The sequence below is a fragment of the Lynx canadensis genome, chromosome D3 (genome assembly GCF_007474595.2).
Source record: "Lynx canadensis isolate LIC74 chromosome D3, mLynCan4.pri.v2, whole genome shotgun sequence".
In the NCBI taxonomy this organism is placed as follows: domain Eukaryota; kingdom Metazoa; phylum Chordata; class Mammalia; order Carnivora; family Felidae; genus Lynx; species Lynx canadensis.
Window position 1 is genome coordinate 78,642,787 of NC_044314.2, and position 10,458 is coordinate 78,653,244.

Below are 10,458 nucleotides of genomic sequence, written 5' to 3' on the forward strand. Positions count from 1 at the left end.
CATGATGCCACATGCCCAGGGAAGCTGCAATCTAGTGGATGTTTCAAGCAGAGGTCACAGATTGGTGATCTACAGGCTAAATTCAAACTGTAGGCATTCTTGACTTATACAATGAAAAATAATTAGTTGCTGGCGTTTAAAAATCAAAAGATTTCACATCAAAATATGGATTTCCAGCTTCTATTGAGAAATCAGAAGACCCCACCTGACAACATTCAGATGGAGATGAGTAGCAGCAGCCTCCTTTATTCAGCACCAGGGTTCTTCAGTTTGCCACACTCCCCACCATGCCCTATGGTCTAAATGTCTCATGCAGGCATTTGGTTTTATTTGTCCTTGTGTCATGTTTCTAAAGCATGAGCTTTGTTTGGTATCCTACAACCTGGGTCTCAATCCCATTTTTGCCTTGTAACAAGCTGTGTGACCTTGAACAAATGACTTTAACTCTGAGAGCCTCAGCTTCCTCCTAAGTGGAGAAGTGATAGAATAGACCCCAGAGTGTTGCAAGGACTCCATAGAACAATGTAAGAGTCTTGATATAGAGCCAGGCTTATGGCAAGTGCCCAATAGATGATAGCTGTTGGAAAGAAATGAGGGAAGATGGGGAAAATGGAGGAAGAGGTGATAGAAAAGCAAGAGGAAGAGGACAAAGAGGGGAAGGAGGAAGGGCAGGAGGGAAATAAGAGCTCCTAGTCGGTTTCCAAACACATCTAAGGCCTAACAAGGGTCAAAACAAAACGAAACAAAAAAACCTCTTTCTTTACCACCCCCTCCCCCTACAGCTTTAGCTTCCTTCCAACATAATACCGTGACCACCCACATCGTAAGCCCATGGACACAGGGTGAGAGCTGAGAGGCTAAGAAGGAACATGTGAACAAAAGCAAGGAAATAAATCAGTTGGTCCCTGGGACCTTTGCCCTTGGATCTGCAACCTTTGCCCTGAGAACCAGTTCTCTTGCCCACGTCCTGGGAGCACTTGGCACCTTGTGACAGAAACACCAAAGGGTCTGGACTTCATCACACTTATTGGGGTTTGTGTCCCTCCCCCAGATCCAGCATCTATAATCAGAAAATATCTCCATGTGGCATAGTTTGTACACATCTGTCAGAAGAAATGCCAGCCCCTCCAAGATAGATGGAGGGAAAGTTAAAAGCTAGCTATTTACAAGAAATAAAGAAATGCAGGAGACTGGGCTACATTCCCAAGCAGTTTTGACCTGGGGTTCCTAGGGTTTAACTTTGCCCGTTTCTCAAAGTTGATTCAAGGATCATGTAATTCAGAATATGCTAAAAGAGGGATGTTGAAATGTTGGTTATTGGGCCTTACGCCCAGACACTTGAATTCAGTCCATTTGGGGTTAGGGTTAGGGAATTTGTATTTTGTAAAGCTACAAGCTGATTTATTTTATGTGATTCACTTAATCAAGGCATGTGAATACTGAGGAAGCATAGTTTACAGCTGGTGAGAATAGCCCAATACACCTTCCATCTCTGGAGAAGCATGACGATCACTGAAAATTTGAATGGTCAGGGAAGGTTTCTCAGAGGAATAGAGCTGGCCTTCTGCTGGATTTTAAGGTATCTAGATGGGGGCCAAGGGAGGAGATTAACTCATTTATTTATTCATTCATCACATATTTCCTGAACATCTACCATGTGCCAGCTTTGTACTAGACACCAAGAACAGAACATCAAGGAAGACAGAGAAAACCCTCTGTCCTCATGGATCTAGTTGGGGGAGGCACACAATAAACAAAATGCATAAGCAAAATACTTAGCTTGTAAGATGGTGATAAACACTGACGAGAAAAACAAAGCAGAGACCTTTGGTAGAAACATGATTCAAATTTGGATATCAGATGATATTATACAGGTACAAGGGCTTGTCTAATGGTCAGACCTTGGCAGGAGGCCTCTCATAATGGTGAAGCATCACAGCCAAGATGTATCCACCCATCCATCCACCCATCTAGCCATCGGCCCAACCACCCACCCATCCACCCAACCACCCATTTAGCCATCCATCCACCCATCATCCATCCATCCACCCATCCACCCATCCACCCACTTAGCCATCCACTTACCCATCATCCATCCATCCATCTACCCATCCACCCATCCATCTACCCATATACCCATCCTCTATCCATTCTTCCATATTGTATTCTTTCCTTCCTCCCTACATTTATCCAACCTACTTAGCCAACTGTGTGCTAGACCCCCTATGAAGTTCTGCAGATATGAAAATGAACAAAACAGACACTATTATGGAATGAATTATGTCTTCTTTCAAATTCTTAAATTGAAGTTCTAGCCCCCAGTGCCTCAGAATGTGACTTTATTTAGAGATAAGACCTTTAAAGAGAAGATTAGGATAAAATGGTGTCATTATGGCAGGTTACTGCCATAATGACTGGTGTCCTTCTAAGAAGAGGAAATTAGGACCCAGACTGAGACTGGACTGAGACTGGACACAGACTGGACACATGTATGCACAGAGAGATGACCACGTGAACACAACATGAGAAGGCAGCCTTCTGAAAGCCAAGGAGAGAGGCCTCAGAAGAAGCCAAACTTGCTGACATTGGTCTCAGACTTCTAGCCTCCAGAACTGGGAAAAAATTTTCTGTTGTTTAAGCCACTCAGTCTGTGGTTTATTTTGCCATGGCAGCTCTGGCAAGCTAACACAGACACCCTCACAGAAACAGGTGTTCACAATCACAGACAGAGAAGGAAAATTAAACAGACAATGATAATACAAACATATCCCTTTGCCTTGCCTAGGAGTCCACTACTAGAGATATATACATTTGCATTAATCTTTGCTCTCTCATTAATCTGACAAATATTTGTTGAGCACCCTACTATATTTCTGGGGCTACACTAGACATGGGGGATAAAATGATAGATAAGGTAGACATATCTGTTGCCTCTAGAAGTTCACAAACTCCTATACCCCTCCCTAGAGACCCAACACTGTTCTCTACCCAGACTCAAATAAGGGAGTGCTGTGTTGTGTAGTAGATATGATCACGGACTATGGAATCAGACAGACCTGAGTATGGGTCCGTGCTCTACCATTAGTGGGGTTGTGTGGCCTGGGGCAAACTATTCAACCAGTCAGAACCTCAGTTTATCTCTAAAAGACAATAACAATACCCATGTATGATTGTTATGACAATTGAAAGCATGGACATAAATCAGAAGTACTCCATAAATGTTTGTTCCACTTTTCACTCCAGCCTCTGAAGCAGAGCCAATCAGACGATAATAAATATGATCACTAATATGGAGTGCTTTCTTGATACCAGAGAACTCTAAGTAATTTGCATATATTATAATTGTATATCTATGAGGCATCTTTCCGACCACCCCAGCCTGTCCTAGTTTAATTTTCTGGTTTCTCTTTTGTCTACTTAGTGTTTTATCACTCCCAGGAAAGTACTTAAGGCCCAAGATAATCTGAGGGAGAGGCTATTACCCTATCGGGAAAGAACTGTGTCTTTCCCCATCCATAGCTCCCCTTGTCCCTCCAGTTGGCCCACTGGTCTGGGCAAACTGGAAAGGGTGTCTGGAAGGAAGAGTGCCATAAGGCTCTCAGTTTATAGCTGCATTCACCCACAACACATTTGATTACACATTCCCATCAAGGGGGGGGGGGAAGCTGGTGTTTCTGTATGTGTTATTCCTGGTGGGTATTTGTATTTAAATTTCCTCCAGTGCCATTGGGGGGTAAGATCCACCTTCCCTTCTGAGGGACTGGTGACTGAGCCAGCAAGGAGTTGTTAGCATGGAAACCACGTCTCCCTCTGGGCCCCAAGGGGCACTTCTGGAAATGGTTCGGAATCTGATCACAGTCTTCAAGCATAAGAACTGTGTTTAAAAGCTGTTATTTCCTTGCTTCTGATAAACGGTTGTCGAGAAGCTGCCAGTTCTGGTTTCACTGGGGGATATTGGACTCGGGGAGGATGTGGGTCAGGAGAATGGGAAGAGATGACAGGATGGGGGTCCTGGAGCCTTAAACTTGAACAGCACCCCAAACTGAGATGACAGTTTGGAGACAGTCCTGTCTGACTCCTTGTCAAGAATGAGACAGTTAAAAGGACAGTGAAATTAGACAAGGTGAGTTGTAAGTGACTCTCTCAGGTTGGAAGGAGGTTTGGTGTTAAGTAAGGAACTAAAACACCTGGATAAGAATCATCAGTTCTAAGGGCCTTGAAAAAAATTCCAGATACAGGGGTTTCAAACTCAAACATCTATGGATACCAAGAGGAAAACACCATTAAGTGAAGCTGAAAGAGCTTGGTGAGGTGTTAGGGGAACATAAAAGCAAGCTCCTCGTCTAAGGGAGGTGGTGGCAACCAGTTCCAGCTACTGGCTGCCATGTGGGTCTCCAGTCCCAGCATGAGCCAATTACTTATTTCTTTAGGAAAAGCACCAAATCTGAAACTTCAGGTGAAATCTCCTGACATTTACATGTAAGGTATGGATTCAAACATTTAAAAACATTTTTTTAATGTTTTATTATTTTTGAGAGAGAGAACACAGTGCAAGCGGGGGAGGGGCAGAGAGAGAGGGAGACACAGAATCTGAAGCAGGCTCCAGGCTCCGAGATGTGAGCACAAAGCCCAATGCGGGGCTCGAACCCACAAACCATGAGGTCATGACCTGAGCTGAAATTGATTGCTTAACCAACTAAGCCACCCAGGCGCACCTGGATTCAAACATTTTAAAATCACGTTGCAAGTCAAATAAAACACGTCTAAAGATCAGATCTAGTCCATTCATTCCAGTTTGCAAACTGTTATGATTGTTGAAAAGAAATTTGAAATTTCAGAGGCAGAAGGGAATTTTAATATATTATCAATTACCACAAAAAAAACACAGTAAAAGAGAACAGTTATGATTTGTTTAGTGCTTACTGTGTGCTAAGCAATTTGTTTATATTACTCCATTGAGTCTTCCCCCACAACCCTGGGGATGTAGGAATTTTTACCCTAACTTAGGAGGAAACCGAGATTCATAGAGGTTAAGTCATTTGTCCAAGGTCATACTTTAGTATGTTAGAGTCTCTGCAGGAAGAGTAATCATTTTCCCATGCATCTCCCACAGCACAGAATGCCCCAGACACTGCCATAGGTCTTTTCTTCATCCAAAATTTTGCCTTGCTATATGTGTTAGGCTTGTTCTAATGCAGTGGCTTTTAACCAGGGGCAATTTTGCCTCCCAGGGGATATGTGACAATGTCTCTAGACATTTTTGGTTGCCACAATTGGTGAGGAGTGAGGGGGCCATCTGGCATCTACTCTAATGGGTAGGAGTCAGGAATGCTTCTAGCCATCCTACAATGCACAGGACGGCCCCTCATAATAGAGAACTACTTGGCCCAAGATGTAAGAAATGCCAAGGTTGATAAGCCCTTGTCTAAAAGGATTAGAGGTGGGGCACTTGGGTGGCTCACTTGGTTAAGTGTCCAACTCCCACTCAGGTCATGATCTCATGGTTCATGAGTTCAAGCCCTGCATCAAGCCCTGCATCAGGCTCTGCGGAGAGCCTGCTTGGGATCATCTGTCTGCCTCTCTCTGCCCCTCCCCCATTCTCTCTCTCTCTTTCAAAAATAAATATTTTTTTTTTAATTTTTTTTTTCAACGTTTATTTATTTTTGGGACAGAGAGAGACAGAGCATGAACGGGGGAGGGGCAGAGAGAGAGGGAGACACAGAATCGGAAGCAGGCTCCAGGCTCTGAGCCATCAGCCCAGAGCCCGACGCGGGGCTCGAACTCACGGACCGCGAGATCGTGACCTGGCTGAAGTCGGACGCTTAACCGACTGCGCCACCCAGGCGCCCCTAAATAAACATTTTTTAAAAAAATTAAAAAAATAAAAGGATTAAGGGAGGGAGAGCTGAGGGCTGGGAACTTACTAAGGAGATAAGAAGCAGGAGGAGGATACTGAAGATGATACTTGTAAAAACAGCTCTATTGTTAAAGAAGCTGCATGATTTACCAAGTGTTCTCAACCACACTGTTCACTGGAACTTCATGACTCCCTGAAACACATCTTCTTATTCCCATTTTACAGATGAGGAAACTGAGGACCAGAGAAAGAAAGACAATTTTCCTTCAGGCTTCATGAATGGCATTCCACAAATACTTATTGGGTATCTTGTATATCTTGGTTCTTGTTAATGGATCTGACCCTTCTGCTAACACTTATCAAGTGTTTTCTAGGGGCCAAATCCAGCCTGTGGCATACGGCCATGTCAATTTATTGACAGTGCTTACAGATGCTTTTGAGTTAAATACTTGCTACAGAGACCACCCGGCTGGCAAAGCCAAAAATATTTACTATGTGGTCCTTTGCAGAAAAACTTTGCTGGTCCCTGCTGTAGGAGGAAAGAGAGATAACCAATATTAAAAAATTGCCTGCCCTCTGTGCTTCTTTCTAGACCCATCAGTGATTGACTGTTCTTCATAAACATTGGGATGATGAGCCATGGATATGACAGTAGCAGCAATGACATTAACAAATTCCATGTACTGGGTGCTGACTGTGCGCCACTCACAGACCTAATCCTCTCCAGCTCCCTCAACAAACCCATCAGATGGGTCTCATTAATCCCTTTTATACATGATGAACATGAAGCTCAGAAAGGTCAAGAGGCAAATCCAAGTTCAATTAGCTATCAAGGGACAGAAGCAGGGTCCAAAGGTGGACATGTACAGCTCGAAAGCTTTTAGCCACCTGCATGTGAAATCACTCAGCATGAGCCCTGGCTCTGCTGAGTCAGAAACTCTGAAAAGTTTTCCATAAATAAGGTTTTCTTCTTCTTTTCTTCCTTGACTAGGTCTCCCACGCTTATAAACCAGTGTGATACTCTGATTTTTTCAAAAGTTTATTTTTAACTCCAGTTAGTTAACATACAGTTAACATACATACGTTAACATAACATATACATAATATAACAATATTAGTTTCAGGTGTACAATATAGTAATTCAACAGCTCCATACATCACCTTGTGCTCATCATGAAAGTACACTTCTTAATCCCCATCACCTATTTCCTCCATCCCCCCACCCACCTCCCCTCTGGTAACCACTGGTCTGTTTTCTGTAATTGAGTCTCTTTCTTGCTTTTTTTTTTTTTCTCTATTGTTTTACTTTTGCTTGTCTGTTTTGTTTCTTAAATTCCACATATGAGTGAAATCATAGGGTATTCATCTTTCTCTGACTTATTTCACTTAGCATTATAATTCCTATCTTCATCCACATCATTGCAAATGACAAGATTTCATTCTTTTTTATGGCTGAATAATATTCTTATATTTCTTACCAATTCATCAACTGATGGACACTTGGGCTGCTGCCACATCATCGCTATTGTAAATAATGCTGCTATAAACACAGGGGTGCATGTATCCTTTTGAATTCATGCTTTGGATTCTTTGGGTAAATACCAGTAGTGCGACTGCTGGATTGTATGTTTAACTTTTTGAGGAACCTCCATACTCTTTTCCACAATGGCTGCACCAGTTTGCATTCCTGTCAACATTGCACGAGGGTTCCCTTTCTCCACAACCTCGCCAATACCTGTTGTTTCTTGTGTTGTTGATTTTAGTCATTCTGACAGGTGTGAGGTGATATTTCATTGTAGCTTTGATTTGTTCCATTTCCCTGATGATAAGGGATGATGAGCATGATGCTGGGATTTGTAATAAAATATATATATTTAGTCTTCGTCCTCATTCCTGGCACAGGGCTTGTAAAACCCTTGGAATTTCCTAAGTGATGAAAGGATGACGGTGTCTTGTTTTAGAAATGTTTGGAAAGCCCCTAGGTAAACTAAGGATGAGGACTAGTGGCCAGGGGAGCAAACCATGGGGTTAGAGCGTTGAAACTTTCAGTCCTACCCCCATAACCTCTAGGGAGGGGACAGGGTCTGGAGATTAAATTAAATCACCAGTGGCTAATGAGTTAATCAATTTTGCCTATGTAGTGAGGACTCCATGAAAACCCAAAAGGACAGCTTCTAGGAGCTTCTGGTTCGGCTGGTGAACACGTGGAGATTCAGGGGAGAGTGGCCTGCTTGGAGGGAACATTGGAAGCTTTTCGCCCTTTCCCCGTTTGCATCTCTTCCATCTGGCTGTTACTGAGTTATATCCTGTGATAATAAATGGGTAATCCAGTAAGTAAAACCTTCTCTGAGCTCTGTGAGCTGCTCTAGCAGTTTAAGTGAACCCAAGGAGAGGGTCCTTGGAACTTCCCATCTATAGCCAGCCAGCCAGAAACACAGCTGACAACCTAGACCTGCAATTGGCATCTGAAGTTGGGGAGTCTTATATTACTGAGCCCTTACCCTGTGGGCTCTGATGCTACCACCAGGTAGACGATGCCAGAATTGAATTGAATCCTCGGACACCCAGCTGGTGTCGGAGAACTGCTTGGTGTGGCGAGGGGAAAACCCACATGTTGGAATTGGTGTCAGAATCGTAACCAGTAAGACGCTCCTGCCAGGCACAGAAAGGCCCAGAAGCTCTTTTCAGAACCAGCTCATCTGTCTCAGAGCACCCAGCAAATCCCAAGTTTCAGTGAGTTGCAAATCTGCCTGCTCAGTCTCACCTCCGGGAGCTGTGGCTGTTTCCAGGCTGGCTCAGATCCCTTCCCACCCCCAGCAGTCCAGCAGCTGATATTTACACAGCACTTTACAGTCTCCCTTGGTTAATCCAGCGTGTTCCCTGGTCACTTCTCATTAAGCTGAGCGTAGCCTCCTTTTCACTTGTTCTGAATTAAAGTGTCACTTTTCCCAGCAAGGGGCTGCAGGTGGAAAATATAGGCACAAAGCTTGGAAAATAAGGGAGGGAAGAGGGGACAGCGCCCTGTCAGCTCCCACTCTCTTTCCTAGAGCTGAAGTGATGCTGTCATGCTTAGCACCCCCCTCCCACCTGCAAGTTAAACAAAAACGAGTCCCAGTATGTTGAGGATTTTTAAAAACTGAGGGTATTTGGCCCAGTTGGTGTAGGAAAATATCCAACGACAGCAGTTGGACCTGTAAATGTCTTTCTTGGTGTTTCTGGGATAGCTAATTATCCTAGCTGTGCAGCCAAGGACCACCCGAAATGTTTTCGAAGGAACAAGCTCATGGCAGACATGCTGCTCTGATCCCAGCTGTCCCCCGTCAAGGGCCCCAGTGCCTCTTTCTCTTCCCCAGCCTGATCTCAGACCATAAAAGCCAACTGCCTCCCCAAGGCACTCGCTGACTGACAAATCGCTGCCCAGCAATGGTGAAATAGTTACCATGCCTCCCTAGGGCAGCAAATCCAGGAGCAGGTGAAAGAGAGGCTGTGTACTTTAATGGAAAGGATTTGGGTTGAAATCTTCCAGCTCTTTCTCTTCTTAGCCATTAGTGATTCTGAACAAGTGACTTAGCATCTCAGAACCTCAGTTTCTTCTTCCGTAAGATGAGTTGTCATTGGGTTTGTCTTCAGGATGTAATTACAGAACGACAATATTTTTTTTTAATTGTAGTAAAATATATAGAACATAAAATTTGCCATCATAACCATTTTTAAGTGTACAGTTTTATGGTATTAAATACATTCACACTGTTGATGCAAGCATCACACCATCCACGTACAGAACCATTTTCACCTGTGTAACTGAAACTCTGCCTATTAAACAACTCCCCATTCCTCACTGCCCCCTAACCACCATTCTACTTTCCATCCCTACAAATTTGACTACATAGGCACCTCATATAAGTGGAGTCATACAGTATTTATCCTTTTGTGATACGCCTATTTCACTTGGAATGATGGCTTTAAGTTTCATCTATATGGTAGCAGATGTCAGAATTTTCTTCCTCTTCAGGGCTGAGTAATATTCCATTGTGTGTATACACTGCACATTTATTTATCCATTCATCCATTGATTGATATTTGGGTTTCTTTTCCATTTTAATCATCATGAATAATGCTATGAACATGGTTGTACAAACAGCTCTTTGAGTCCCTGCTTTCAATTCTTTAGAGTATGTTCCTAGGAGTACAACTGCTGAATCACATGGTAATTTAATTTTTAATTTTCTAAGGAACCACCTTATTGTTTTCATTAGCGACTGCACCATTTTACATTCCCATTAACAGTACACTAGAGTTTTAATTTCCCTATATCTTCATCAGCACTTGCTCTTTTGGTTTTCTCATACTAGCTATCCTAATGGATGTGAAGTGGTTTTCTCATTGCAGTTTTGACTTATATTTCCATGGTGATTAGTGATGTTGAACATCTTTTCATGTGCTTGTTAGCCATCTACAACAATACTTTTGATTAGTGCCTGGAACATGTTAGGGGCTGAGGCTTGATCCCATAATTACAAATTCTGTAAGATACAAATCATAACTCCAGCTAAATCTTTCGTGCAGGTCTGAATGCTTGTCTGCTCCAAGGCTCAGAGCTA